The sequence below is a fragment of the Labrus bergylta genome, chromosome 17 (assembly GCF_963930695.1).
Source record: "Labrus bergylta chromosome 17, fLabBer1.1, whole genome shotgun sequence".
Lineage (NCBI taxonomy): Eukaryota > Metazoa > Chordata > Actinopteri > Labriformes > Labridae > Labrus > Labrus bergylta.
Genome location: NC_089211.1, coordinates 10,854,162 through 10,881,962, shown reverse-complemented (window position 1 = coordinate 10,881,962; position 27,801 = coordinate 10,854,162). Strand labels below are relative to the sequence as shown.

The 27,801-nt window shown below is 40.2% G+C and overlaps 1 protein-coding gene and 1 long non-coding RNA gene across 3 annotated transcripts in view; both read left to right on the top strand.

Annotated features, from left to right (window-relative positions):
- The window catches only part of LOC109991878 (matrix metalloproteinase-17), a 92,775-nt gene that overhangs the window by 2,197 nt on the left and 62,777 nt on the right, over window positions 1-27,801 (top strand). The gene's annotated exons all lie outside the window — the stretch shown is intronic.
- On the top strand, window positions 19,049-20,085 carry LOC109991879 (uncharacterized). The gene is made up of 2 exons (XR_003809146.2): window positions 19,049-19,503; window positions 19,583-20,085. It is a non-coding gene; the product is annotated as an uncharacterized lncRNA (long non-coding RNA).

Genomic DNA, 27,801 nt, shown 5'->3' with positions numbered 1-27,801 from the left:
CACCCACCATTCTACACAAACATCTTGTTTTGTTCAATTTCCAATTTGACTTTTCAGTCTGTTTGCCAGAATAATTGGACAATGTGGGCCTTTTTTTAATGATATTTATTCCACTACAACATTTTCACTTCGAATAAAGTTCGAGTTACTCAACAATTTCTCTAAAATTGTCCGAACCACAACTTCTCTACAGACACAGTGGTCTCAGCCGGTGGAAGAAAAGAAATCAAACCTGAGGTGAAGCCTCAGCGTTTTCTCTCCATTCATCACGGCAGAGAAAATAATGCTCAAGCTTCCCTGCATTCCTAGATGGAGCTGTATGATACTTTCAGCCCAAAGTGGTCCAGCTGCAGCCTCCACACAGCCACTCCAACGACCATTATTCTTGTTGTGATACCTGGAATACAGTACATGGCACCACAGTGATGGACACAGACTTCCACAAAAAACGTCCATGTTTGTTGAACGCTCTAAAGATGCCTCTCAGTGGAGGTTACTCAGTTCATATAATAAAAGCTTGTGTACCATGTTGTTGAGCCTCTTGTCACAGAATATTCTGGTTTCGAACAATCTACTCTACCTCTTTGGCTGACAAGCTGACATCATCACTACATTGTCTTAAATGGAGCCACATAGAGATGCACTGATTGTTAAAATCAGAGCTGACACCGATGTTCAAAATGATAATTGAGCCGATTGTGGTACTGATGTTTTTTTTTTTTTATCATTACTTCTTTGTAACTCTTTGTGTCTGTTTTTTAGATTAGCTATTCGATTTGATGTCTTTAAATTGTTGTAAGTGCTGAGGGTGCTGCAGTACTCTTTAAAACCTGTGCACAATTAAAATCATCAGCTTCTAAAAAACGTTTACATCTTTTTTTATGGGATACGTTGATGTAGTGGAACGATGTGCGTGATCGCTTTTCTTGTTTGCTATAGTTGTCTGAACTTGTTCATGATACATCCTGCGGAGGGGAACAATTCAAAGCTGGTATAGACGCTTTGTAGTTGTGCACACGTTGAGATGTTTCAGAGAGGTTTTTAAACATAATCAAAGAAATGAAAGACGTTCGATCATCCATTCAGACAGAGCAGAATAACTAGATGTTCCACTAGACTTTGGAGTTTTAGTTGATTATTCTCTTAACAACTGAAAAACAACATCTGAGAGAGAGAGAGAGAAAGAGAGAGAGAGAGAGAGAGAGAGAGAGAGAGAGACAGAGAGAAAGAGAGAGAGAGAGAGAGAGCTTATTCAGACGATACGAGTGAGCGAGTGTGCCGCTCCACACAGGCAGACAGACAAGAAACAAAAACAGCAAACATCACAAACATTGAAATACATGAACAAATGTATAATATCTATTGATTTAAAGCCAAATGATGTATTAAATGTGCTTTGTTATCAAATTTATATACAGAACTTATAATTGGCTCACCCTACCCCTCTCTGATCACCTGCAGTGCTGTGTCAGGTGCTGCATGTTATCAGGCTCAAAGAGCGAGGGGAGTTTCTACACTCATTGATCGAGGATGGCAATCATACAGATTTTAAGAAAAAAAAAAAAACCATAACAATAGAAAATATGGGCAGAAATTATACTTGCAGCCATGAAGATATTTGGGCGACCGGCAAGGTATCGTCTTTGTGTCAGAAGCATTAAGCATTAAACAAAAGGTGTTATTAACTGTATCCTTAATATCTTTGGCATGTCGCATTCTGTAGACGTCCCATCGTCTCTTCTTTGGGAGCTTTCTAATTCAGCCTTGATTTTGTTGCAGACTTGAGACTTTTTACAGGAAAAACATAATAATGAATCCAAAACTCATGAGGCCTCATTCACCGACCGTTCTTAAGAATCTGGGATTCAACTTCAACGTCAACTTTATTTGTGCCCTAAGGGCGATTAGTTTTGCGGCAAGGTATTAAAAACACAGAAAAGGACAGAATACATGTAGAAAGCTAATGAGGTAAAAAAGGATGAGGGATATACTAATGTTTTCTCATGTTGGATTTGTTCTTAGGTAAGAACAGAAGTTACCAACACTCAGAAGCATTCTTACGCACATTTGAGTGCTCATATAAATCAGAGTGGTCTTTTAAAATAAATAACATAACACTTCAGTTCACATCCATTATTTACGTTTATTGCATCCCATGTGTCTTTTTGTGTGTCCCTGTGTAACCATTACTCACACTGCTGAATAAAACAGCTTGTCTGCTGCTGACCTCCTGCAGCACTACCTCCGATTCAGAACGGCTAAAGTTTATTTTCTGTTAGGAGTCTCGTGCTCCGCTGGCTCCGATCATCAGCCCTCGTTTAGGCATCTCCAAAATCTGATTGTGTGCTACCAGCTCGTGTTTTTGTGTCTGCAGGGCTCTGCACTCATGCCCTTTTTATGGGCATTAGTGGGCGGTTACCTATGCTAATTGGGAATAACTAGAACACGCTTTTAACTTACAATACAAGGAGAGAACACAGCTGCTAACTATTCAGTTTCTTTAAGAACACGGTTGGTGAATCTTCTTAGAAATGTTCCTTGGAACAACTTCAGATAAATCTCAAGAAAGTTCTCGAGTGAATGAGTCTGAATGTCTTCTTGTTTTTATTTTTTCCATTCTTCAGTGTTAAAAAATGTTAGCAATCTAGTTAATCATTCCATGATTTCCTGCGTTTGACACTGGTGTCAAACTCGAGGCTGTTTCCACTCGGGATGCAACAATACAGTCAGCCCACGGTTCAATACGTACCTCGGTTTTTTGGTCACGGTTTGGTTCGGTTCTGACAGGCCGGGCCGTTAAAATGTTTCCAGTGTTAAGTGTTTCAGGCAAATTTTACAGAACAGCAAGGCATTAAGAAAGAGAGCTACTTTTTTTCATTTTAAAACTATTTATTTTACTTTGAAGTAAAAACAAATTCAGGTGCTCTCCTTTCAGCCTATTGCAAAGTCAGATTCGATTTGAACATGAAGTAAACAACAATTAGCTCAATGAATGTCAGCAAAAAAGTGCATTGGTGGCATACTGTCATATTTCTCTTTTAGTTACGATTATCGCTCCTCTCTTATTCTTGTAATGTTCAGTATTGTAAATATTTTGAGTATCAACAGCAGCTCAAACGATTTAAGAACACTTCAAAAGACATCAAACCTCACACTGAAGGTTCAGACGTGGTTTATGACCAGTTTAGAGTTTTTAATAAGAGCAGTGAGGGTGATGCGCACACACAGAGGAGCACACAGTTGATGTTGAAAGACATCAGTTAGTTAACAGACAGCAGCCTGCCATGTAGTTCACATACTTCACTGGTTAACACGTAAACTGTAGAGCAGATGATCAATTTCACTTTTTGTTTGCTCGTCCACTTATATGCGCAATTGCATGTTCCCCGACTCTCGCTCACCCGTATAGCTCTCTCTCCCTCTCACTTTCACAGACCCACAGTTATCTTTTAATGCATGTTTTTGAGATAATGAGGGAGAAAGGCTTTTGAAAAAAGGGCGTTTGCGGCCGTTAATATACCTGGATGAGTGGGAAACACTGCGCAGTACATGTTTTCCAGGCTCGCTCCACACTATCAGAAACTGGTCTACGCTACTTGAGCAATGACTGCAGCCTGTATGATCTATAAACTGTACCGGCCCTTCAGGCAGCCCGGCCCACCAGGAATTGTCCCGGTTCTTCTGATTAGCCACTCCGGGCCTGGCTGCTCCTCACTGCTTGCTGTGCCAAAAGTAATGTTGTTGTCAGTGTCACCAAACTTTAGCGCGTGGTGATTGGCTATTAACTCACTTGGCGACGGGGTATCCTCATCCCTGCGTGCTGACTCACAGGCACACACAGGCACACACAGACAGAGCCAATTTAGAGAGAAATACAATGTGCGGAAACTAGTTAAACGGCAAACCGTTAAAACCGCAATTCGCAAATCAGTATTGAACCGTGGATGCCGTACCAAACGGTTCAATATTTTATTGAGAATTGTTTCATGCCTAGTTTCCACCAACAAGAGACACAATCACAGATGTTTGTGTGAGTGCGCGTGCTGCCCCAAAGAGGCATTACGCAGTGTAATCTAAATCTCTTATCAATGTCTCTATACCAGCCAAACAGACAAAATGCGAAATTGTGAATTTTGTATTATTGTGTGGCCATTCACTGCACTTTCATTTAGTTTTTACTCATTTTCCTGTACATGTTGAGATGCATATCCACCAGGAGTGGTGTCAGATGACGAACAGCTCAACTTATCGATGGATTCCTTGAAGCGTTTGTACCCGGGGGTCTGAGTGGATGTTTGATGTGTAATACAAAAATGAAAATTCTCAAAACTTCTCAAGACTTTTTTTTTTAGATGGCTGCAAAAGAATTGTTACTTCTATCATATAAGAGCAAGTTTTCACCTAAGAAAATAAATCTAAAGAATGGAAACTTCTTAAACCACTTTTCAACATCTGTGCCGTCCCTTTGTAGACTCAGAGAATGCTTTTTCATTCTGCTCCTTTCACCCTTTTGTGGAGGATTCTGTTGCAACATACACCGTAAGCCATGGTGTGCTGCGGTTTGATGAGGAGGTTTTTCAAGGTAGAAGAAACCTTGTATTCCCACATAGCTAACTGTCTCTGCACACTTTAAAAAAGTCTGAAAAGTTACTGTCAGTACCCTCAAGGTTTACCCTGAACGGCACAATGTAGAAACTTCCTGTGCCTCTGAACCACAAAGACATGAAAGTGCTCTTTCAAGTTCATGGTTTTCACTGCAGTCACCAGGCTTGACCACTTCTTACGTAAGCAGGTGGAAGTGTCCTTTTATTGCCTGTAGGTCCAAGAAATGTCTTATATTTCAATTTTTGTTGGTGGCCAAGAAATAGGTGGAATACAGACTCTTTCTTTAGTCCCCCCCCAAAAAATATGCATGGATGTCTTTGTAGGTTGCATCTGAAGTTCCAATGCATTCTGAAAGGATGTCACATGTGACGCACTGGCTCAGGAGAACAGGGGGAGAAGGGAGTAAATGTGAAAGTCATGGTCATAACTCTTCAAATAAGACATGAGTTGGAAAAATGTCGATATAGCATATGGTGAAAAATCCCTGTAAGAGAGGAGTGGCATTTTTGAAGTAGAGCTTAACGTAGCACTGATTTGGAAGGGAAAATGCCTGATTACAGGGTAAAAATGTATTTAGACTCCACTGTTCTCAATCACCTGAGAAAGTGAGCTTTCCTGCTTTGTTCATTGTAAAAGCATTCTCTTGTTTGAGCTCAGGTAGCAAAGACCATTTATCAAGGCCATTTGACTAGAGCCTAGTTCATCATGAAAGATAGAGGGAAAGAATCTGTGTCGATGGTTCCAGTTCTGTTTGTTGGCCAATGACTGATATCTTATCGCTGGAGCAGCAGGCAGCGACAGAACGCATCATTCTTCACCACATTATTCACCATCAAGTCCAGATATGACATGATTGTACTCATCAGTCTTTCTACATTGTGGATAGTTGTGTGTGTGTGTGTGTGTGTGTGTGTGTGTGTGTGTGTGTGTGTGTGTGTGTGTGTGTGTGTGTGTGTGTTGCAATGATGGCTTTGCACTCAAGGAACACAACAAATATGTAACCACAAAACATCCCTCTGATTCCTACCATGGTTCCTCCCGAGTCCCCTCATACTGCAGTGCCATGAAGCTCCATCACTTGGCATTTGGTTAAGACTGTAGATCTCACATACGGTGTGTGTCTTCAAACGAAACACAAAACGAGCCCTTAAGTAACTACACCACACATCAGAGGCTTTTGTTTTATATCTTTTCCCTCTATCCCATTTGATATATGGCTCCATGGCGCAGATTTGCAATTTCAGCACTTGAGGGAACCGAGTCATAACAACTAAAACATAATATGCTTTATGTTTTCTGCTCGCCGTATTATGTTCCTCGTGAGGAGTATTTTCTCCACTGGAACAGAGCAGCGCAGCTTCCCAAAGGAACGATTCACCTGAACATTCAGAGCTTCTCTTTTGAAAAGCGAGCCAGAGCAAGATTAGCAGGTAATAAATTACCTTAAATTACTGTGTATTCAGCCACCGGTGGAATTTTTTCATTAAAGAAACAAGACCAATGATCCTTAACCCTCTAGATTCTGTGTGTGTGTGTGTGTGTGTGTGTGTGTGTGTGTGTGTGTGTGTGTGTGTGTGTGTGTGTGTGTGTGTGTGTGTGTGTGTGTGTGTGTGTGTGTGTGTGCGCACCTGCATGAAAGCACCAACCACACCCTGCCAGTCAATTTCTCACTCTCATTTTCCTGTTTCATTTCTTCAATGACACCACCATCTGGCGTCAGTTCCTCTGGAGCGATATAGGCGCCCCCCCCCCCCACCCCCCCATCTGCTCTCAAACCTCCGCCGCTCACTCTCCCTCACTGATAGAAATCAAAATGACAAGTTCTTATTAGGTTTTCAAATTGTATCAAGAAGACAGAACAAACAATTCTTTTCAGAAATAGGAGGAAAGAACAAGCTTAGTCACTCTTGTATTCCTGCTTACATTTTCATGTTATCCTTGATAATAAATGATCGGTCCATCTTATCAGCAATTAAAGTATCAACAGCCCTCAAGTCAATATGATAACAACAAATGTAGTCGTATTGTTGTAGTAGTTCTCAACTGGTGGGTCAGGACCCAACAGTGGGTCTTAGAGTCTTTTTCAGTGGGTCGCAAAAGGGTGCCTGGGAAATAAAAGTGTCAAAAAGTCTAAAAAACACTTCTGATTGGTTGAAAAATATCCTAAATTTGTGTCGAGATTTCTTATAAAGGAGTGGGTGGTGGGTCCTGAGGCTGGACCAGTTGAGAACCACTGCTTTAGAGGTTGTCAGTAATCTAAGCCACATTCAAGCATTACTTCAGATTTCATTGTGTTACTGTTGAACAATGAGCAATCATATTGAAGTCATCTTTACAGTCCCGATAAAAAAAACTTTTTCCTTAATAAAGCATGAGAAGCATGTCTTTAAAATAACAGTGTAAAACCAGAATTTCCCCTCGGGGATTAATGAAGTTACAATTCACTCAGCAGATGCTTTTATCCAAAGTGATGTACATCAGAGAGTAAGTACAACACTAATCCATTCATACACCACCACTGAAGCAGCGGGAGCAATGCAGGGTTAAGTGTCTTGCTGAAGGACACATCGGACATGTTGCTCAGCTGGGGATTGAACCCTTGATCTTCCAGTTGAGAGGTGACGACGCTACCAACTGAGCCACAGCCAACCCTGTATATCAAAGTATATCAAAATCAAAATCTTTTTTTGTAAAGATTGCAATCAATAATCTATGATGCAATGTATAATGCAATTTAGAATCCCTTTGTTTTTTTTTGTTTGAGTTCAAAACTGCAAGGTTGCTAGAAAGAAAATTTAAATAGGCCTCATGATACACATGCTATGTTCGTTAATTAGACCCATAATTTAAGTGCACTGGTGTTCTTAGGGGAACCATAACAATGACTCAAAGAGCAAAATCCCAGACTTCAAACATGCTCCACTCACTCTGTTGTTTGAATCCAACCTCATTTCCTTCAAGGACCATTAATCCTCCACCCTCCGCCCAACAATGGTTCAGGAACTTTAAGTTAATCAGGATGGAAAAATGTTCATTTGAATAATTCAGTTTTTGTTCTGAATAGTATAATTGGGAAATCATTCCATTTCCAAGCCCTGTTTCTCATTCAGCAGGTTTGCCTGCCAATAGTACCACCACCCTCATTAGCAGGCTCAACGTGTTGGCCAGGAATTTGTGTACATTTCTCTTGCATTATATTCAGTCCTTCCCCCCCTCAGCCTCGTTCCCTTTTTCTTTTAGATCGCTATTTAAAGTAGAAGGGTTTCTTTCTACCAGCACAACTGGCTTCTCCTGCTTTCAAGGGATTTTAATGACCATTGGATAAAAAAATATTAAAGAGGCCAGGTGACTAAGAAAAAAAGTGTTATTTTGCAAATGAAGCTTTTTTCAAGTCATTTATTATGACTTTGCTATTATGCGTTGCTAAGGAAAGGACACACTCATATGACCTTAGTCAGTTGGCTTTTTTTTTCATAATTAAGAGCCCTTTGTAGTTATGACAGCATTTAAATACACTTTTGATTGGGAATTTTATGCAGCCTATTGGGTGAGTAAGGGTTTGGAAAGCCCATACTTTAACTTTTTCTAAATCTCTTTGTTAAAATGACTTTTGATGAGGCAGCTGTGGCTCGGTGGTAGTTGGTGGAATCTCAATCAGAAGGTTGGCGGTTCGATCCAGCGCCTGCTGTTCACATGTCAAAGTGTCCTTGGGCAAAAGACTGAAGCCCAAATTGGTCCCGGTGGCATAGCCAGCAGTGTGTGAATGTGTATGAATGGGATTAGTTCGTAATGATGGACACTTTACATAGCATCATCTGCCATCAGTGATTGAACGTGTGTGTGAATGGGTGATGTAGGAGCGCTCTGAGTGTTCAGAGGACTAAAAAACCACTGTAGTTCATTTACCATTTATCATTTCAGTGTTTACATTTGCTAAGTGGGTGATAAGGTTTGCATCACACCAGAATGACACTCTAAAAGCTACTTGCCATTTCAACATGTTGTAAGACTCTCAGCCTAGATCACCAGGATACATTTAGCACAACTGTCCCACTTCCTTCAAGCTGTGTGACCTTCTGTCTGTAGAAACCCATCACGGGACCCATATTCAGGGCAAGGAGATTATTTCAGGAACAATGTCATATGGGAGATGACTTGAACATCGCAGAGAGGATATTTCTCATCAAAAAATGACAGTGAGCAAATGTTCAGTGTGTGATATAATGCACATTCTCAGCTTCCCAGGAAGGCGGGGAAAACCGGTCCCTCAGTCTGCTCCCATCCAATCTGTCACCTCAGCCTTGTCAAGTGTGCAAGTTCTCCAGAGACGTGCAAGTTTCTGAGAAGACTGTCAGCATTAGTGAGGAGTTTACGATTTCCTCAGACAGACATTCAACAAGGGTCTCCAGAGCCCTGACACCTCATTGGCTGCCACTGTAGCGTGGTGTTGTGGGACTGATGTGTAACAGCTGCGAGCCTTCAGCACGACTCCTTCAGACAATGACAAACACATCGATTTACAGATAAAGTTTGACACAATGACTGCAGAACTTGAGTCAAGAGAATTGTCATGACTCATGGGAGGAATAAATACACATCTTAATAAGTCTTAGATGCCTTTTGCCACAATTGTTTCTCAACTTCTAATTGAAGAATTGCATCTTGAGGCCTAAGGAACCGTAGGTTACTACTGAGCAAATAAAATCTTCTGGGTAAGGGACAGGCCGGTTGTGTAAAAGAATTGTACACAAAAAACCAATGCATACATCATGTACAGCATAACAATATCAATCCAAAGGTATTTCTGACATAATGATGCTGCATCATCTCACCTCTTAAAAAGGTCCCATAAACTTATTCTTGATGTGATGCAAGTGCACTGCATTTCAAAAAAGAGAACTTAAAACACCCTCTTGGGGAACAACAAGAGGTGATGCACAGAATTGATAAGTCCCAGTAATCATACATCTGCTGCATAAATCGCCGGGAAGAGAGTTGTTAGAGATGTGTATGGTAAATCTTTAGCAGCCTGTTGTCGTTTGCATGTGATTAAATCAAAAGTAAACTGACTTGTGTAATGGCACTGCACTCTGCTGCAGAATCCCCCCCCCCCCCCCCCCCCCCAATTGGAGGCTGCAGATTTATCCGCCTTTAGATGACTGCAGGGATTTAATGAGCTGAAGGAGAAGATTTTCAAACAGCATAAAGCAGCTGTGGAGAACAGATACTGAACAAATCAGTCATTTTAATTTAACAGATAAATGCAAAGTTATTTACCAACATTACAGCTGTAACCTTATTTTTTCTTTCAAATGCACGCTTATTGAGGAGTATTTAACTTGATAGTTCAGAGAGATTTCAAACTTTTTGTGGTGTTTTTTTCTGAATGTTTTGCTTCAAGCATAGATCAATCCCGTTGACAATTTTTTTCCAAATAGGAGATGTATTGACTTGCACCCAAAACAGATGCATTTCTGAGACGTCTAATCTCAGTGCAACGTGACCCAGTTCCAAAAACTGGAATGCCAACAACCGTCTTTGTGCTGCCTCATTTGAATGAACCACCCACCTGCCTGTGCCTCTCCTCCCACCTGTGCATGGTTTGTTCTGCATCAAACTACCACACACACACACACACACACACACACACGGGAAAAGCAAATTACGACACCAGAACCAGTGCAGAGTGAAATTTACCAAACTGAACCATGCATATGCATAGCTAAATAATAAGTATGCACATTTCTGCTTTTGTTACACAGCGTTCTAATCCAGTGTACAGACGTAAGCGAAGTATCTGGGAATGCAGTTTTTTTTTTTTTTTTGGTTTTTTTCAGCGGCATTTGATCCTCTCCAGTGTTGGCTCCTGCTGTATTCATGATTTACTGTTACTGCGGGTAAGAAGCTGTCTGGCTGACTCTCAGGCTCCCCAAGTAGAAAACCCCAAATCAACTCCATGTGGCCGTCCCATTTTAACCGAGGCATCTCGCCCCCTTCCAGTCATGTAACAGATCAAGGTTCTCGCTTCTCAGAGCCATTCAAAGGAATGACCACATCTTGTAATTATGGCCGTTTCTGGAGTTTGCAGAGCGCATGTTTAAGTTAAAATAACCCAGAGGACAGCCCACTGAACTGGAGGAAACCCCAAAGCAACAGCAGGGCTCTACTGAAGTTCTGAAACTGGCAGAATTGTAATAAATACAGTATGTGTGATTATTTGTTTGAAGGAAAAGGCTCTTACTTCATTATTGATTTTCATAGCTTAGACTGGCAGTCGCATGATTGGCAATGGTGACTTTCAGTTTATTTAACATCAAAGTCAAAGGCAGTTTCTGCTTTTAAAGAAAAGCTCAAGAAAAATGGCTCCAAAGGGAGCATTAAATGTTTTGTTTTGGAATTACATATCTGTGCTTTATGCCATAAAAATGTGACTTAACTGGCTGTATGTCAAAGGGAAATGTGTAAGAAGCAACACAAACCAGAGAGTTGCATGTCTGCAAACTGGGTAAAATTGGGTGTTTGTCTAAAATGTGTGAGGTCATGAGAATATAAAACCATGGATCCAAAAATCACACTCTGCCTCTTCATTCGGTGTCAGCTCACAATACACAGGCCCATTAATTTAGGGGTTGACTGTTGCATTCAAGATCGTATCTTGAGGTGCCCATTAGCTGAGCAATTATTCATTGACTAATTAGGTATGTGGAGAGTTTTTTTTCTCTTCAGCCCATGGGAGACAAACAAAGAAAGAGTTATTTCTCAGTACGGCTCTCCCTCAGCGACAATTAAACTAATTACATACCCTCCACAAAGAACAAGTAATTTAGTGATCAGACTGTTTACCAAATACTATAATCTCTAATTGAACAAAGTAGGAATGGTGTCACATTAATGACTGAAGAACAGAACTTATAGAAATCTTAAAAGTTCAACAACAAATCACAAAAGCAATCGTTCTGATTGTATCATGGGTAAGTCAGAGTTCATGTTTGTATGTACTTTTGATTTATTCAGTTTTCTCATTTATATGGAGACGCAAACAACAATAGAAAAGAAACAGCTTGTGGGGCAAGCAGCTTGAAAATAATCATCATATACTCGGTCCTAAAGTCCATTATTTTCCAATGAGTCAAGAAAAAGAAACATTCTCCTCCTCTGCAACAATTCGGTCCACTTCTAATACTGAAAATATTAATTTGAATGATCAACACAAGAGCAAAGATTGGGTATATACAGTATGTGATCATAGCCATGACTCTCATGGTTGTTTTCATTCATTACACACAGATAGAACTCCTTTTGGATTTAGAGATGCTTTAAAAAATGAAGACTAAAACATTACAAGTTATAAAAAGCCTCATCTTAAAATGCAAGTATCTTTCCCAATCACCTCGATGCATTAAAGTCTTACTATGCAAATTTCAGAGCAGATTTTCAGATCTAAGAAGAAGTATGTTCTTCAGTTTGGAAAGTCTGTTGGTTCTCCTTCAGTTGAACCTTTGCGACCACACGTAGATATTAAGCCCCTAGACACAGTGTACCTGAGGGGGGCGTGACTGCCATTCTTCTCCCATGTGGTGGCAGGGCAAACTATATGAAAGGGGTGTGTTCGAATTAAAAAAAAAAAAAGAAAATAAATGTTTTTGAGACACTGAGCCAAACATGAGCAAGTTTAAGGAAGCATTGTGTCGGAGCTGAGAACAACACCATTTCCAGCATTCCGGCCATCTGCCTTCCAAAGCCCCCTGCAGTAACAGATATCAGGCTTTGTCCATTCATTTTTACAGTCCAGGTTTAGATCTGTGTATATCTTTGTTCAGGTTACTCATACAATCATTGTGTAATTGACAGATGGAACAATCACTGTCAATCAATGTCAGTAATTTACTGGATTTTTGCTTTTTAGCTTATTGGATCTCGGACCAAGGTGCTTTGAGTGTGTGTGTTTTTTTTCTTTCTCTTGATAAGATAGAGTTAGAGTTAAAGTTAGAGGCTGTAGGAGATGCATTTAAGTTAATTTATTTGCACCGTTCATTTTTTTCTGCATTTTTTTTAAAAAAAAATTTATGTGCGTCTTAGACAGGAGGTGAGGCCAAGGTGCAGAGCGCACCTGAGAGGAAGACAGATCACAGCACGTAACATCATTGACCGCAAGCATCGGCAGCCATGTTAATGAAATGCATTACATGCTTTTTAGGTCATTCGAGCCAGTACATATATATTGTTTGGTTTACGTTTATTTGTAATAAAACCAACAGCAACTTTAAGCAACTTTAAACTCTCACATTTATTTTTGGGATAAAGTCTGCATGTTTGATGATCTGTACCTACACTTTCACTGTGGTAAACGAGAGGAGAGGTTACAGGACAAACCAGATTTTTGAGTTTTTGCCACTTCATGAATCTGATGATTTTTGACAAAAACACTTTCTGTTACTTTCAAAATAAATGCTGCTACTTTCAAAAAAAGATGCTGCTACTTTCAAAAGAAATGCTGTTGCTTTCAAAATAAATGCCCACATGGTCAGAGTGAAAGCAGGACATGGAAGCTCGATTTGATTTAAAAAAAAAGAAAAAAAGAACACCCTATTTCCCATGTGTGAAAGTCTGTGCAAACCTTGCAAAAAACAACTGACGTATCTAACTATATTTCAGTGACTTTCTGTCAAACCTCTGACCTTAAACTTAAGTTTTTTCTCGAGTGTTGAAGCAGCCACAATTTGTATTTGTCTTTGTTTTTCCCTAATCAATACCCTTCAGAGTAAAACACAATACTCTTTTCACTGCAGCTCTTCATCTGGATTTATTGGCAGTATATGTTCACTATTAAGTTCAATTTTGCATCACTTTGATCTGTTTTACAACCAATACACTAAATGTAATTTGAGCCCTACTGGAGTTCTGGGACTGCTCTCAGATATTAGAATAGAGTATCAGTCCTCTCAGCTGTATATTTTCAGGGTTGGGATAAATAATCAATTCTCGTTTGTGATTGTTTTTTGATGATATTTGCATCAAGGCAGAAAACTCAGTCTGAATTCAAAAAGCTCTTCAGGACTTCAGCCGCCGTACATGGGGCGCATGCACCAACCACTAGGCTGGAGCCCCCAACCTGTCCGTCTTTCAATACAGTAAGATTAACCCACATGTAACTGATCATGATGACAATTTTATCAATCAGGGACAGACATCTTCTTCCGTTGAATTAACTGAGACTGAAAAGTGTTTCATGGCCCCTCCAATGACTTTGTTCTTTATTATCCAAACTGACAAACACATCAGCCTGCGCGTAGGCGCTCTGAATATGGTCCGATTCAGCTTATAATGCAAACCATCACTTCACCGTTATTGCTTCTGTTGTGATTTGAAACAGTCAGAACAGAGGCTACAGCCGTTTCTTTCTGGCTGACTCTGAGCTGTCATTACAGATTTTCCATGCAGACCAAATGGGCCCATTTTGAATTTTATAAACTGAAGCGGGGAAGAAAAGGAGTTGGATAAGAGCCACACAATGTGCAAACTGGGTCATGAAAAGATCAAATATTTCAGCAATACAACTAACATTCACATTACACGTTCCCACCTGGAGCAAGAGGAGTAAGCAGAAAGCCCCTCCAGCCTCTTCATTTCTCCAGCACACTTGTTTTTTTTTGTTGTCTATTTTAATATTCACTCTTTTAGAGAATATGCTGATTGTCTCATGCGTGCATGCTACTAAAACCACAACCTCTGCATTGACTTCTGATGTGTTTTTAATCAAAGCTTTTGGAATAGAATCTCATCTTTAGGTACCCAGAGATTCCTATATTCATTCTTATGCGGATATAATTGTTCACTGTTTTTGCGTGAACACACACTTTTCATAGCAAATCTGAGCATTTAACGAAGAGCTGTGATTGTTTTGAATTAACTTACAGCATTGTTTAAAAGTGCATTATGATGCATAACTCACAATCTGACAGCCTGTCTGTTATCCATGCGTCACTCTATCACTAAATCCTAAAACATGGCGAGTACAAGTCGATGTTCTGTCTGAACAGGACAGAGAGTCTGCAACGATGCACGGGAGATGTAACACCACCAGATATAAAAGTACATCAGCATTATGTGGAAGCATCATGTCATGAAAGGGAAATAACCCTCAAGGCCCAGCTTTGCATGTTCTGCTTGTGCAAAACCTGACAGAATCTTACGATTTTCCAAAACACACAAGTTTCACTTTCATTAGCTTCAAATATGAGAAGCTTTGGAGTTTAGTGGTTTGCCTTTAAAGACAGCTTTGTGAATGCAAGATGAAGAGAAGGGAGCTGCTGTAGTAAAAACCAGCTCAATAATCAGATTTAATGAAATCTAGCATGCAATGATTGATTATTAATCAACCATTGTTTTCGATTAAATGTATTTTTCATTAACTTGAATCATGAATTATCCGAACGATGGATATTCTCAGAAATGACTTTTCTTTGAAACTCCGAAAGCCTGCGGTGTTACTTACTGACTCTGCCAGAACAAAAATTAAAACTGAAAGGAATTCCCTTTTTAAATCTCCAAACACCTCATTGTCCACATCATGGACTCCGCTGAAGAGATGAAACTCTTCTTGTTTGTGTTATCAATTTTTAGAAGTTTTGGACATTACCTGATGTATGTATGTTCACACTTTCGCTAAGCGAGCTGAACAGCGCAGGCCGCTGATTTTATTACAGAACTGTTGTTGTGATAAAAATAGCAACAACAAGACTGACTATCAGTACTGATAGTACTGTATTGATTAAGAAGTCAGTGCGGCGGGGATTGTGCAAAGAGTGAAATATCTGCAATACACAATTATGAAATAAACTAATAAACATAGACAAAACAGTGACATAGCTTGAGTCCCTTAAAGCTTCCTGGAGGAGTTTTAAGTTGGTTTTGAAAGAGACTGAAACTAATACTGATGTTTCTATAGGAACTACGAAAGAAAAAGGAGACCATCAACAACAAGATTGATCATTTCTACAAGGAAATGTTTAATTGCTGCAATAGGGATGTGCAGCTGTTGCCAAAACAAGATGTGTTTCATTTCTGAGGTAAAGATTCACAAAAAGAAAAGAAAAGAACAAAAAGAAAGCAGGATTTAAATTCAGTCAGTAAACAAACCTTACACATGTTGAGGACAAAAACAGCAAAGAGGGGCGCACTGGTGGCGCAATGGTTAGGGCGCGCGTCCCATGTGTTGAGGCTCTCGTCTCAAGCGGTAGGCCCGGGTTTGCTTCCACCCATGGCCTCTTTCCGCATGTCATTCCCCACCCACTGCCCTCTCTCTGCATTAAAGGCACAAAAAGCCCAAAAAATAAATCTTAATTTTTTTTTTAAAAAACAGCAAAGAAAGGAAATGTATCAATTTGTCCACAGGGGGCGCCAAAACTGACACTGACCAAAATGTGTGCACAGGAGCTTTAAGTAAATAATGTTAAGTAAAAAAGACGAACCATCATTTTCTTAGATGTTTCCTCTAGTATGCAGTGACGGTCTGCAGTGGAAAAAGAAGAGATAGCAAGTACCAGATTGAAGATGAGTAGAGGCAAAACACTGTTTTGTGGAGAAATGGCTATAATTCAGCATTTTAAAGTTCCCTTTATTCAACTGTTCCATTAACCAAGCAAACATTTCATAGAACTTTATCTGCTTACATCACGATGCTAGAAGCTATTGTTGAGTCGTTGCAGAGTTCGATGCTTCGTTTCCTTTTTTTTTTTTTTTTTACATCATTGCAGAACCAAGCAGCTACACTTTCTGACTGTGCTTGCTTAAAGCTGCTCCATTGTTTGAAGTATACTGCTGAGGTAAACAAAAACCCCGTAGCTCCGCACAGTCAGTGATGCTTCTTCATCTTGCTTCTCACTGTTTCTCCAAGCTCATATCTGGAGGTTTTTATCAGATTTTGCCGCCATGATAAAAAACATAGTCATTATAATCCAGGACTGCAGGGCTTTCTCTCCCCTTTATCTACGTCACCACCTATATTTGTCCCATAAAAACAGGCTGAGGCGAAATCTTTACTTTTTCTATTCTTCTTGCAATTGTTAAGCAGAATTGAGTCGATAAGATAACTTGTGCCTCAGGTGACAGTTGGAAACTGTTTTGTTGCTGAATGATTTATTGCTGAACACTGCATGTATTATTTTGCACATACTTTACAGTATATGTGGATTAACTTACTCATGAATGAATTGTGGTTGTTGATTTTTATGGGTTGGTTCTTCTGTAAGTTTTGTTTTTATGGGTTTATTTGGTATTTCTTGACTGTGATAGTTTTTTGTAAGAGTGAAGTGACAGTGTTTGTTGTCATTTCTGTCTAAATAAGTAGATGTAGATGCAGAAAAGTGAATTTTAGTATCATAGGTGCAACATAAGTCATGGGTCAGTGTGCACCTGTGTGTTGGTCACGCTGCTGAAATAGTCAAAGCTTTATAATGACGGCTGTTTTTTAAAGTCTCCATTTCCAAATGTTGCAAGAACTTTTGATTTAACCTCTACAGATGCTGCATGAAGCTAGTGTTATACGTCCTCCACTCATTTTCCGTTATGTGTGCACGTACTAAAAAGTGTGTGAACGTGTTATTTCAGCTGTGCTTTTTCATGGCTTCATAGCCCTTACACGCGTCGTAAAGTCATTGAACTTGAATAAATGTCTCCTCACCACCAGCTTGTCATGCCTGTAACGTGAGCTCCACACAGACTTCTCTCTTCCTGCTGCCGAGCATTCTCCTGGTATACACTTCCACACTTAGCTATGCAGCTGAGCTGGACTGTGCTGTGCTTAAAAAAGCATCTCATTACCATACAGGACAGCTTTATCCACAGGAGGGGGAGTTGAAAATACACACAGACACACACCATCCCCCTGACATCCAGCATGGAGAAAGGGATACATTATGGATGGAGACACGGTAGAGTAGCCGATAGGCCATGAAATAAATTGGTTCAAACACACATGGACAAGCTGGCTGTGTCAGTCCGAAAGGTGTGGCTGGCGTCCCGGCACCCCATTTCACTCCCAAGACTGAAGTACTGCCAGAGTATGAACTTTGACCTCATTCCCAGGCTATAACAGTGTCAAATAGCCAAGCTAGCAAACTCCCTCTGCAGCTCATTTTGTCCAATTTAACTTTCCATTCTTCACCCTTGAAGTTTGTTTGAATCAGAGCGCACTCCTGCAGGTTTCCGTGTCAGGCTGTGAGGGAAGCAGCTGATCCACAGCGTTGCCATTTTTCGTCTTCGCGGTAGGTTTTATTACAGTAGATCCACTACAGCAAACCCTGAAAGTTGGTGTCTTTCTGCAGGTGCCGCAAACACAAAACACAAAACACAAAACACAAAACACAAAACACAAAACTTTCTGCCTTCTGGTTTTTACATGTCGTTTCTCAGATACCGCAATTGAAGTGTCACAATAACTACTCGTCAACAAGCGACGTGTGTTGCACTTTTCACAGCTCGGAGCGGTGGGTGGGGGTTCTAAATAAAACTCAGGCATCTTTTGTTGTTCTTTGTTTGATAATCTTTTTTTCAGGGGGGGGGGGAGGGGAAGCTACACCATATCAGGTGATGAAGTTTGTGTCTGCTTGAGGGTGAAACAACTTGTGTGTGGAGAAAGCAGCGACTGAAGTTTGAAGCATTGAAAGTGATGAGAAGTTTGTTTGACAGGTAAAGAGGTGTTGTGCTTCTGCTGTCAGACACACTAGCACGCTTGAGGTATCACATATAAAGACAGTGTACACAAATCTAAAGTTTTCAGCTGCGTGTGAGGCGAACATTTCAGAAAGTGCACTGTGAGATTCAAATTTGAGGTGAAAAAATTGGCCATCTGAACTGACTGAGCTTTTACGGTTTTCATTTATTGGGAATATGAATTCAAGGAGGTTGAGCTTTGTGTCGCTTCTTCTTATTACAATGTAAGGTCTGGTTCTGCAAATGTCAGTGGCCATTGCAACAACCTCTAAATCTTGATTCAATGAATTATTACTCTGCTTTACAAAGAAAGCTATCCAGAGTAAGTTCAACTATTTCAATGATGAATGAGACTCATTCACCCGAGCATTGACATGAGTGCTTCTCTGACCTTCTCTCCAACTTTGTTACTAAACTTGGGATGGGAGCCAACAATCACCATCTAAAATTTTGAGTTTTTTAAATAAATTTGTCTGCCGAGGAAAAATCTGAGACTGTTTTTTTTGTCCACTTGTGATTTTTGGGAGCAACTCTGACTACGGATCATCATTTAGGATATTAAGTGTTTGCATTAGATGCTGACTATATCACCAAAGTTGTTTTGTTAGATGGAAGTTGTCGCGATTTGGTCTCATTTAGTTTTGTATTTCAGCGTTCAGGTTTCCATGTTTTAATTTCTCCTGTCCATCCTGTTTTATTTGGTAGTTTCTTATCCTTGTGTTTCTTTGTTCTCGTGGTAATGTTACATTCTTGAGTTCTGTGCGTCTTTAGTGTTTCATGACTTAGTTTGTAGTTCTCCTCAGTGTTTCTTGTATTTATTCCTGCCTCTGTGTGTTTCCCTCCGTGTTGATTACTCTGATTGCCTTCACCTGGGTTATTAGTCTCACCTGTGTTTGATTACCCCTGTGTCTATTTAGTCTCTGTGTTTCTTCCCTCGAGTTGTCAGATCATTGTTGTAAGTTGCCAGTGTTGTTTGTCGTATGTGAGTCTATGGTGGATGTCTTCTGCTCTAATGTTTTGACTTCTAGTTTTTGGTTTAAAGTAAGTTTTGTTTTTAGCTTTTTTGTTAAAATAGATCTTATTTTGAGTTTCTGCAATTGGTTCCACCTCCTCTTTGTATTTTTCATCAATCTGCTTATGACAGAACTACTTGTGGTTTACCTTGATTTTAATCAGGAGAGACAAGTAAGTGAATCAAATATAAATCTTTATTTTACATATGGGATATTGAATACAGAGAATATGTGGTGCTTAAACTCTACAGGGAGACAGGGTTATCGGTTGTAGATCCATCCCCCCCCATGGAGTCCAGACACTGGTGTCGGAGGCGTGAGCTGATGATGTCGTCTGAGTGTATGCGATGAAGGAGCTGATTGAACTGTGAAGACGTGGGGTTTGATGAGAAGAAGGTTGATGATGTCTTCTGAGACTTGTAGGATAAAGAGGCTGACCAAACTGCAACTCCGGACGATGGCTGATTCTGTGATCTGAGGCTGATGGGACGAAGAAGCTGCAAAGGCTGGTTGGTGATGGGGAGGTGGAGGGTCACACTTAACGGATGGCTTGAATGAACTATAGTGGAGGAGAAGGCCATATTTAAAATAAGACAGCAGCAATATGATAGGCTTACGATGATGGAGTGGAGCAGTGCTATTGGATAGATGTGACCAGGTGATGTGAACAGCTGATAATGACAAGAAAATGGAGCATGCGTGGAGGAGAGATGTCACACAGTATGAGAATAAACTATAAAATGAGCATGCAGAATGAAGTCTTCCTGACTGAACATTCTCAAATTGCAATGCTCATACACTTTTTGACACCACATGTTTTAGAACAATAAAATTGAATTACGTAATGACCAATAATATCATAAAGTATTGAAGTGATAATATACTACAGATCTGAAGTCAGATTTAAAACCAAAAGCTGCCGTAAGGGAAAAAGAGAGATTGCTTTCTAAAAAGAACAAATCCTTTGGCAGTGTTTTATTGCAACGTAGACATTGTGCAGAAGATTGCTTGATAGTTTTTATTTATTAAAAACAAAAAAATGACACTGATATTACCAATGATATTGGATACCTGGTAATTCTGTTTTTGTTGCCGTTGTATCCAAACAGCTACCAGTAATATTTTATTGATTTTAACTGGTATCATATCAAAGTAAATTCTAGTATTGGGACAAACCTTAAAATACACCACTGCTTTGAGACTTTCCCAACGACACAACTGGACTTCCCACTTCGTATTTAAGCTTCTCAATGGTATCCAGAGTAACATGTCTACACCAACAGAGCCGTTTTTATTTTGTCTCAATACTTTATTGGTTTTAAGGGGAAGGAAAACCCAGCATGGAATGAGATCTGGATTGTGTCCCTGTGTTTAACGCCAGTTGCCATCAATTCTCCACATGTGTTGTCATGAACTGGCTGCAGAGCTAAACCCTGGGGCCTATGAATTACATACTAGATCCACAAATACATTCATATGTATTCCTGTTTGAACTTGGAGCCGACAGAGATAGCATCAACACCATATGGATGCAGTACAAGCCAATGAATCCATAAATAAGACTTTGTAGAAAAGAAACACATCCGCCTTAGTGTACTGAATTTATTTTAAGTTTCACACATAAAAGGTTGTTCACATACAAACCCACTCTCAAACTTTTACACTTGGACACTTAAAAGTGAGGCAGAGGACTGTAAATGTGACAGTTCAACTGCTCTGTTAGACATGTGTGTGTCTGTTTGTGTTTGTATGCACGTCTTTATGTTTTAGATATTTCTTCTTTATTGTGGCACATGGAATGAAAGCCACAGCGTGGGACACTGGGCAGGCGTTATTCAATCCTTGTGTTTGTGGGCCTTGGCTCTGTGCCATGCCACATTACCGCCCACTGAGAGAGGAACTTCAAAGAAGGTTCGGGGGCTTTTTCCCCTGAGTGGAGCCACTGAATCTTCTGCCCGTTCAAATAAACTCCAGTTACAGGGGCATGTCCTAATTGGCTCCAAACGCCATCAGTTTATTTATCTTTGAACCTTATTTTTACTTGGTGCCCTCTGTGTGAATCCCCTCTGGAGCTCACATTAAATATGCCATTTGGTGGATAATTTTGTCCAATGTTCCTCAGAAGTCCAAAACTCTGACAGCTGCAGAAGGACCAACACCTTTAAGAGTTAGTGCTTCACACTTTGATTGGACTGAAATACCAATTAATTATCCATCCCAGTTATAACAGCTCAAATGCATTTAAAAATGAGCTGTACTTTGATAGTCTGTACCTTACGTCATAGTTACGAGAAGTAACATAACAGTGACCCAAACCCTAGTTTCTCAATGACTTGTAACGACACTGTTTACTTTAAAATATCAAGTCCACATCCTTTGCTAAACAGACCTGTTTCCTTCTTGGTTTTCAAAACAAACACAGATGGTAAAAATGGGAGAAGGGCCTGGGCCACAGCATCCTCTCTGGAAGCCACCTGCTTCATTGAAATGTTATTTAAGCACAAGTAAGGCGGCAATAGGTTTGTTAAAACAAATGTACACTCTAAAAGACGAAAAAAACGCCAGACCTCAGGTATTCCAATAAAAACACACTAAACTTAAACCACTGCCTCATGGAAACATGTTATGACTTTGGCCTGCAGTGCGAATGAACTTAATTGTGGTTTACAAAGGTGTTCTTTACAGGACACATTTGGTAGCTGTTTACAACTGGAATCAGTATGAATAAGGATGTGGTTGGATTGGTCCTTTTTTACAGCAAGAACATGCAAACTCCACACAGAGAGGTCCTGTCTGACGGGGATTTGAACCAGGAACCACCTCGCTGTAAGGCAACAGCCGTGCAGCCCCTCCCTTAGTGTCCTAATATTTTCTTTTTTACATATTTATTATTCAATTGATGATTGACTTCATCATCATGAGCTGCACTGTCAACCTAATTAGTATAAAGCTCTTGTCTATTCTTCTAGCCATTCAAAGCGCTTTTATACGACATGTTGAGGTTGCATTAGACTTTTTCGCGGTCCATCATTTTGACAGACATGGCTGTAAAGATTTTGTTATCATCCGTGACTTTGATTTAAAAAATGTTAATGATAATGAATCATTACAATCCGGTGGCGCTGCACTGCTTGCCACCCGGACTCACGTTTTCCCCAAAGGGACAAAAAATTGTTTCGTAACATATCGTATCATTATGAGAGTACGCATTTATACCAGCCAATAAGGTTTGCTTTGCATGTTTCTCTGCTCACTGAAGATCCAGACAACAGAGAATGGTTAAATCCTTAATACACTGAGAAGTGATTGTATTAAACTACAAAACTCTAAAAATGTCAGTACATAAGTACAGTAAGAAACCCATTGACAGAGAATGTCAAAGTGAGAGGCTATCTGGAAATGGAAAACTCCCACTTCAGGTAATAAATAAGATTGTTACTTTGCTGACATAATTAGCTTGCCTTGTCTGACTCTGGGCGTCATTGACATTTTCAAAGCATTTTTATATGACTGATGTGGTGTTTCTTTTTTTTGTCAAAACTGTCCTTCAACTTGTTTAATAATATGGCTTTACTTTATTGGTCCTTTCTTTTCCCGAGGACATGAACACACTTAAGCAGTAAGCTCAAACAAATGCTCTTGGATATGAAAAGGGTGTTCTTTGAATTGCCAACTGTCTGTCTTGTTTCTTCCTACACTTTCACATGCTGTTTCAAAAGACAGAGTTGAACAATGTTGATCTTGGTACTGCAAGTGAAAAAGCTGGAGCTTTTTGACCTCCACAAGATGTAGTGAGTCATGAGTCAATCCATCAGTTTTTACCAGCAAAGTTATCTCAACATTATACTGTAGAGTATGTTTAGACCTATACTCTCTATTATATTACTTACAGAACCCCAACTGAATCCATAATACTCATGTATTTACTAACAGTTTCGAAGGAATCCGACCTTTTAACAGGCTGATACCTTAAAGGGGCTATATGTAACTTTCAAAAATACTGCGTTTGTAGCGTTACAGCATGGCCTTAGGTTAGGCGAACTGCACCAGTAACCTGTTGCTCGCTCTCCCTCGCTTGCTCGTCATACGTGCTCATACGTACACAAACGAGCATCATCGTCGGCCGCCAAACACTGGATATTTACCGGCATAATGTTTACAGAGGGGGTGAGTGGTCATCCACATGTGAAAGTCTGTGAAGGAGTCTGTGTTGTGCTTGAGGCCGGTCGTTTATTTGTACTAACAGATTCCATATTAGATCAATTTTCCATCCTACAAACGACAGTCTCGGCAGGCACTGGCTGAGAGCAGGAGTGTGTGATGAGTTTGTACTGTTGATCTCTGTAAGAGAAGCGGAGTGAGCAGGACGTTGAGAGCGCGCATAAAATGTCACTTCCTGGCGCTTTCGCGGAAAATATGACCCGGGTAAAAATTGTATACAGGCAACACAGATAGACAGTGAACATCTACTTTTTCACATCAGTTAACCGTTGGCTTATTAATGGGTGATTTAAAAAAACGATTTATGTAAAAAGTTACATATAGAACCTTTAAGCAGAACGTGACACATTGGTGGAAAGTCATCTGCCGCAACCTGCTGCGACAAAAAAAGTTGGATAGAGAAGCAGAAAGGTGTTTTCGATGTTTTCCTGAGGAGTTTGAAATGAGAAACCACGTACGTAAGAGAGCTTGTAAACTTGTAAACAAATATAAACTCCTACAGCTGGTCACTGGATTGGCTGCAGTTGACTGTGGCGCAGGTGGTAGGACGTACTGTCCTTGAGCACCTGAACAACAAATTGCTCTCTGAGAGGAGGCAATCATTTTGCTTGTTCTGTCCCCATCCATGTGTTGCTGTGTGTGTGTGTGTGTGTGTGTGTGTTTGTGTGTGTGTGAGCAGGTAAATGAAAAGCATTTATCCTGCTCAGACAGAAAAGCGCTGCGTAAGTGCAGTCTATTTACCATTTACAGAGGTGCTGATAGCATAGTTATATGCTAACTCTATGAATTCTGTAAGGAGTATGATGCAACCTGTGAAATGTTTAACAGAACGACTATCTGCCAGTGGAGATATGGAATGTTTTGTGCCTCTTTAAGCCACATGGAGCTCCCTTGCTGAGTCATTTTGCCATACGTGCACAGTTTGAGAGTCATTACATGCATTACACTGCATTGTCATCTCTGTCAGAAAGCTCCAGCACTGCTGCCTTTCAGATCAATTCCCTCTATTACCAACCCTCCATCAATCCCTCCATCCTCCACTCATTCAGCGCTCTATGTTTAACAGGATTGAACAAATGGCAGCCTCTATTAGCCAGCCATGTCTGGGTCACTTAGTGCTGAAGATCTAGGTGAGAGAGGTACAGATTTTAAATCCTACCGTCCTTCTTTTTTTTTTTTTTTTGTAATTTCCCCTCTCTTCTTCTGTTCTCCTCTCCCCACCATCAACAGACAGGAGATGTGCCTCAGCCCTCTGCAGAAGCAGCTGTCTCTAAGCCAGGGATTAAATGATTCACTTACCAGCCGCGTTTTAATCCTCCCTGTCACACTCTTGCTCTCAGACACACTCGCACACACATACTTTGTTACTTTACGATGGTCCACCAAATTGAATTATATTTGAATTAATATCCCGGAGTTAGATATGTGTAATTAAACATTGGCATTCAGCTACGAGTGGAAACTGGGTGTTAAAGCAAGTACATCTAGCAGAACATATCCGTACAACAAGTCAGCCATGTGTCCCATTATAAGCACATTAGATGAAAGTACTTGTCTAATGAGGTGATTGAGTGCTTCAGCAGGCTGGGGTGTGTGCCATCTGCTTGCAGCTATAGTGCCTTTGAATCCAACAGATGACTCTTCCTATATGTCTTATAATCTATTTTGATAACAAATTGATCAGGGTTATTCATCAACCAATACACACAACCTTTGCTTGTTCACAAGTACCTCACATTTGGATTCACTTTTGAAGATGAGTTGCAGCCCGAAAGCAGTTTGGGAAAGTCAAAATGATGTGGACACAACCTCTTTCTTGGTCTTCTGACTAAATATTTTCTCGGTTTTTCGTGGTCAAACAGTGACTCAAAGTGATCATTCTGCCAACCTTGGCAACCCATCCTCCTGCTTATTCATCGTTTTTTTTCCCTATCTTTGCTTAAGCTCTGATCCAATGTGCTTTTTGCTCATTCATAGGAGCTTGTGCCCGTGCCAGCTTGCTCTTGACTTTCCATGCTGCCCCAAGGATATTATACCACTAAACCAAGCATTTGGTGGAGAGGAATGTAAGACAGAGAAGGAGAATAAAGAAATATGAAATGTCTGTCCACTTCACTGCTTGAGGAAATGCAGATTTCATGCGTTTTTTTTTTTTTTTTTTGTGGCATCTTCTTCTGATGCTACTTAAAGCAGCAGCCAGCTGCACCACAGGGCTGTTTTTTCATGCTTCTTTCCAGAGTCTTACAGAGTTTGAACAAACTGTGTGTCATATCTGGTGAAGTTTGCGAATGACACAAGCCTTACAGACATGAAGTGGCCCACTTGGTGATGTTGTGCTTCAACAAAAACGTACACTTTAAACACTGGAGTTAAAGATTGACAGTCAATATGTATCACGTCGTCTTTTCTTTTAAATCATAAATTGTTGCTTTGAATGTACAGAGCTAGAGTAGCCAAAGGGGAATTTTCAAAAACTGCAGAGATGTGAGTAAAGTGAGTTAAGGATTATCTCTATTGGAACCATATAAATGCAGAAAATGTTTGCATGGAGCCAGATTTTGCTATTGGAATTGTGTATTTGTAGCAGAAATGTTATTATTCATTAGCTTTTCATTAGGCCTAGGTCCATGTGGAGAACAAAAAGGGTGCAACTCTATCCGGCATAATGCAATCAATGTAGTGAAATGGTGGTCATCAAACGATGATTTAGCTTTAATTGATGTGCCATCAGCTTTCTGTATCGGAATACCGACATTATTTTCCTCTGCTTACACGACAAGCATATAGCGCTGAGTTGTAGTTTTATGAGTAGGCGATAATGTACAGTGAGCAAATTGTACCAGTAGATTAGAATCCCAACAGGTTGCTCTTCAAGACAGGAACTCTTGCTTACCTGAAAATAGACCCTTTTACTCTACATTTGTCACTACTTAAGTGGCAAATTACTCTTAACATCTACTGTTAGTGACATACGATTGAATATTTCCTTTCATTGCAAAGTAGAGCCAGGTGACTGCATGAATCTCTGCAGCATCTGATTAAGTTTGCTCCTTTTTCTGGTCAAAGTGCACTGACATTCCCATGCCCATTTAACACTTTCTTTCTTTCAATGTCTCCTTCATTTTCCCTGCTGTTCACTTCTCTTTCCTTTGGTCCAAAATTAGAGACATGGTATTTTCTTCGTCGCAGTGGCAGAGGAGAATAGTATGTAAGTGGTATGAAAATAGTATAACATTTTTATATCACATATGTAACACAGCCATGCAGGAAATCCCTGTTAAGCTCCATGTAGAAAGGACCACTTAAGAGCAGAAATAGACGTGTTTACAACGTGGTTTGATATGGCATCCCTGGTATGAAAAAAGCGATTTTGGTTGGAGGGGGCTTAGGTTGGAATTGCACCTGGGCAACTGTGATAAGGACTTACCTCCTGTTGTAACACTCTACCAGCTTAGCTTACTGGGTGACTTCAGATTGCTTCTTGATGTAGTAAATAGCCAATTGCCCTCAGCTAAGACAACAAAATGTAATCTTACTTTGTGAGAAACACATTGCTTTAAATCGCTAATTAATAGGTAAATCGTTTAGCCTTGGCTGTAAACTATATATCTATATTAGATTTTACTTTGATACATTGGGTGAGTTCTTTAAGACTTTTCCCTGCTGGTCTGTGAGGCCTCTTCCATTCTTAAATGACTGGTGGACCAGGCTTGACCATGTGAACAACTTTAATGTGACCACAACATTCGTTAGCATGCAAATGACGCATAAAGGCAATATTTCAAGCTTGGTCCAGCCGCCTTTGTATAAAGCTTCGGACAACCACAACCTGGATGACTGAATCCCCGTACAGACAAATAGCCGCAATATTTGTTCAACTTTGCTTCAACCTCTCCTTCGGTCACTTTTGTTTCCAAGATGAAGTGGACATTATTCTGAACTTGAGGCTTCAAAACTGTAGCATGCTGTGTGACTTCACAGTGGCTACATTTAATTATCTTTCAGTCATTTTGTAGACTATCACTCTGTGGCCACTTGTAACATGCACCTGCACCAAGGCCAAACTAAAGCAAGAACACAAGAGGCCAGCTGGTCACCAAGCGCCCTTAACTGAGAAGCATGAGGGCAGAGCCAAGATGTAAGGGAAAAAGTGCTCAACTGTCCCTTTCCACCAATGAGACCATCTGTTACTGAACACCCTCTCTCTCCCCCCCACCCTTCAGAAATATGATACTGTTCTGTCTCAGCC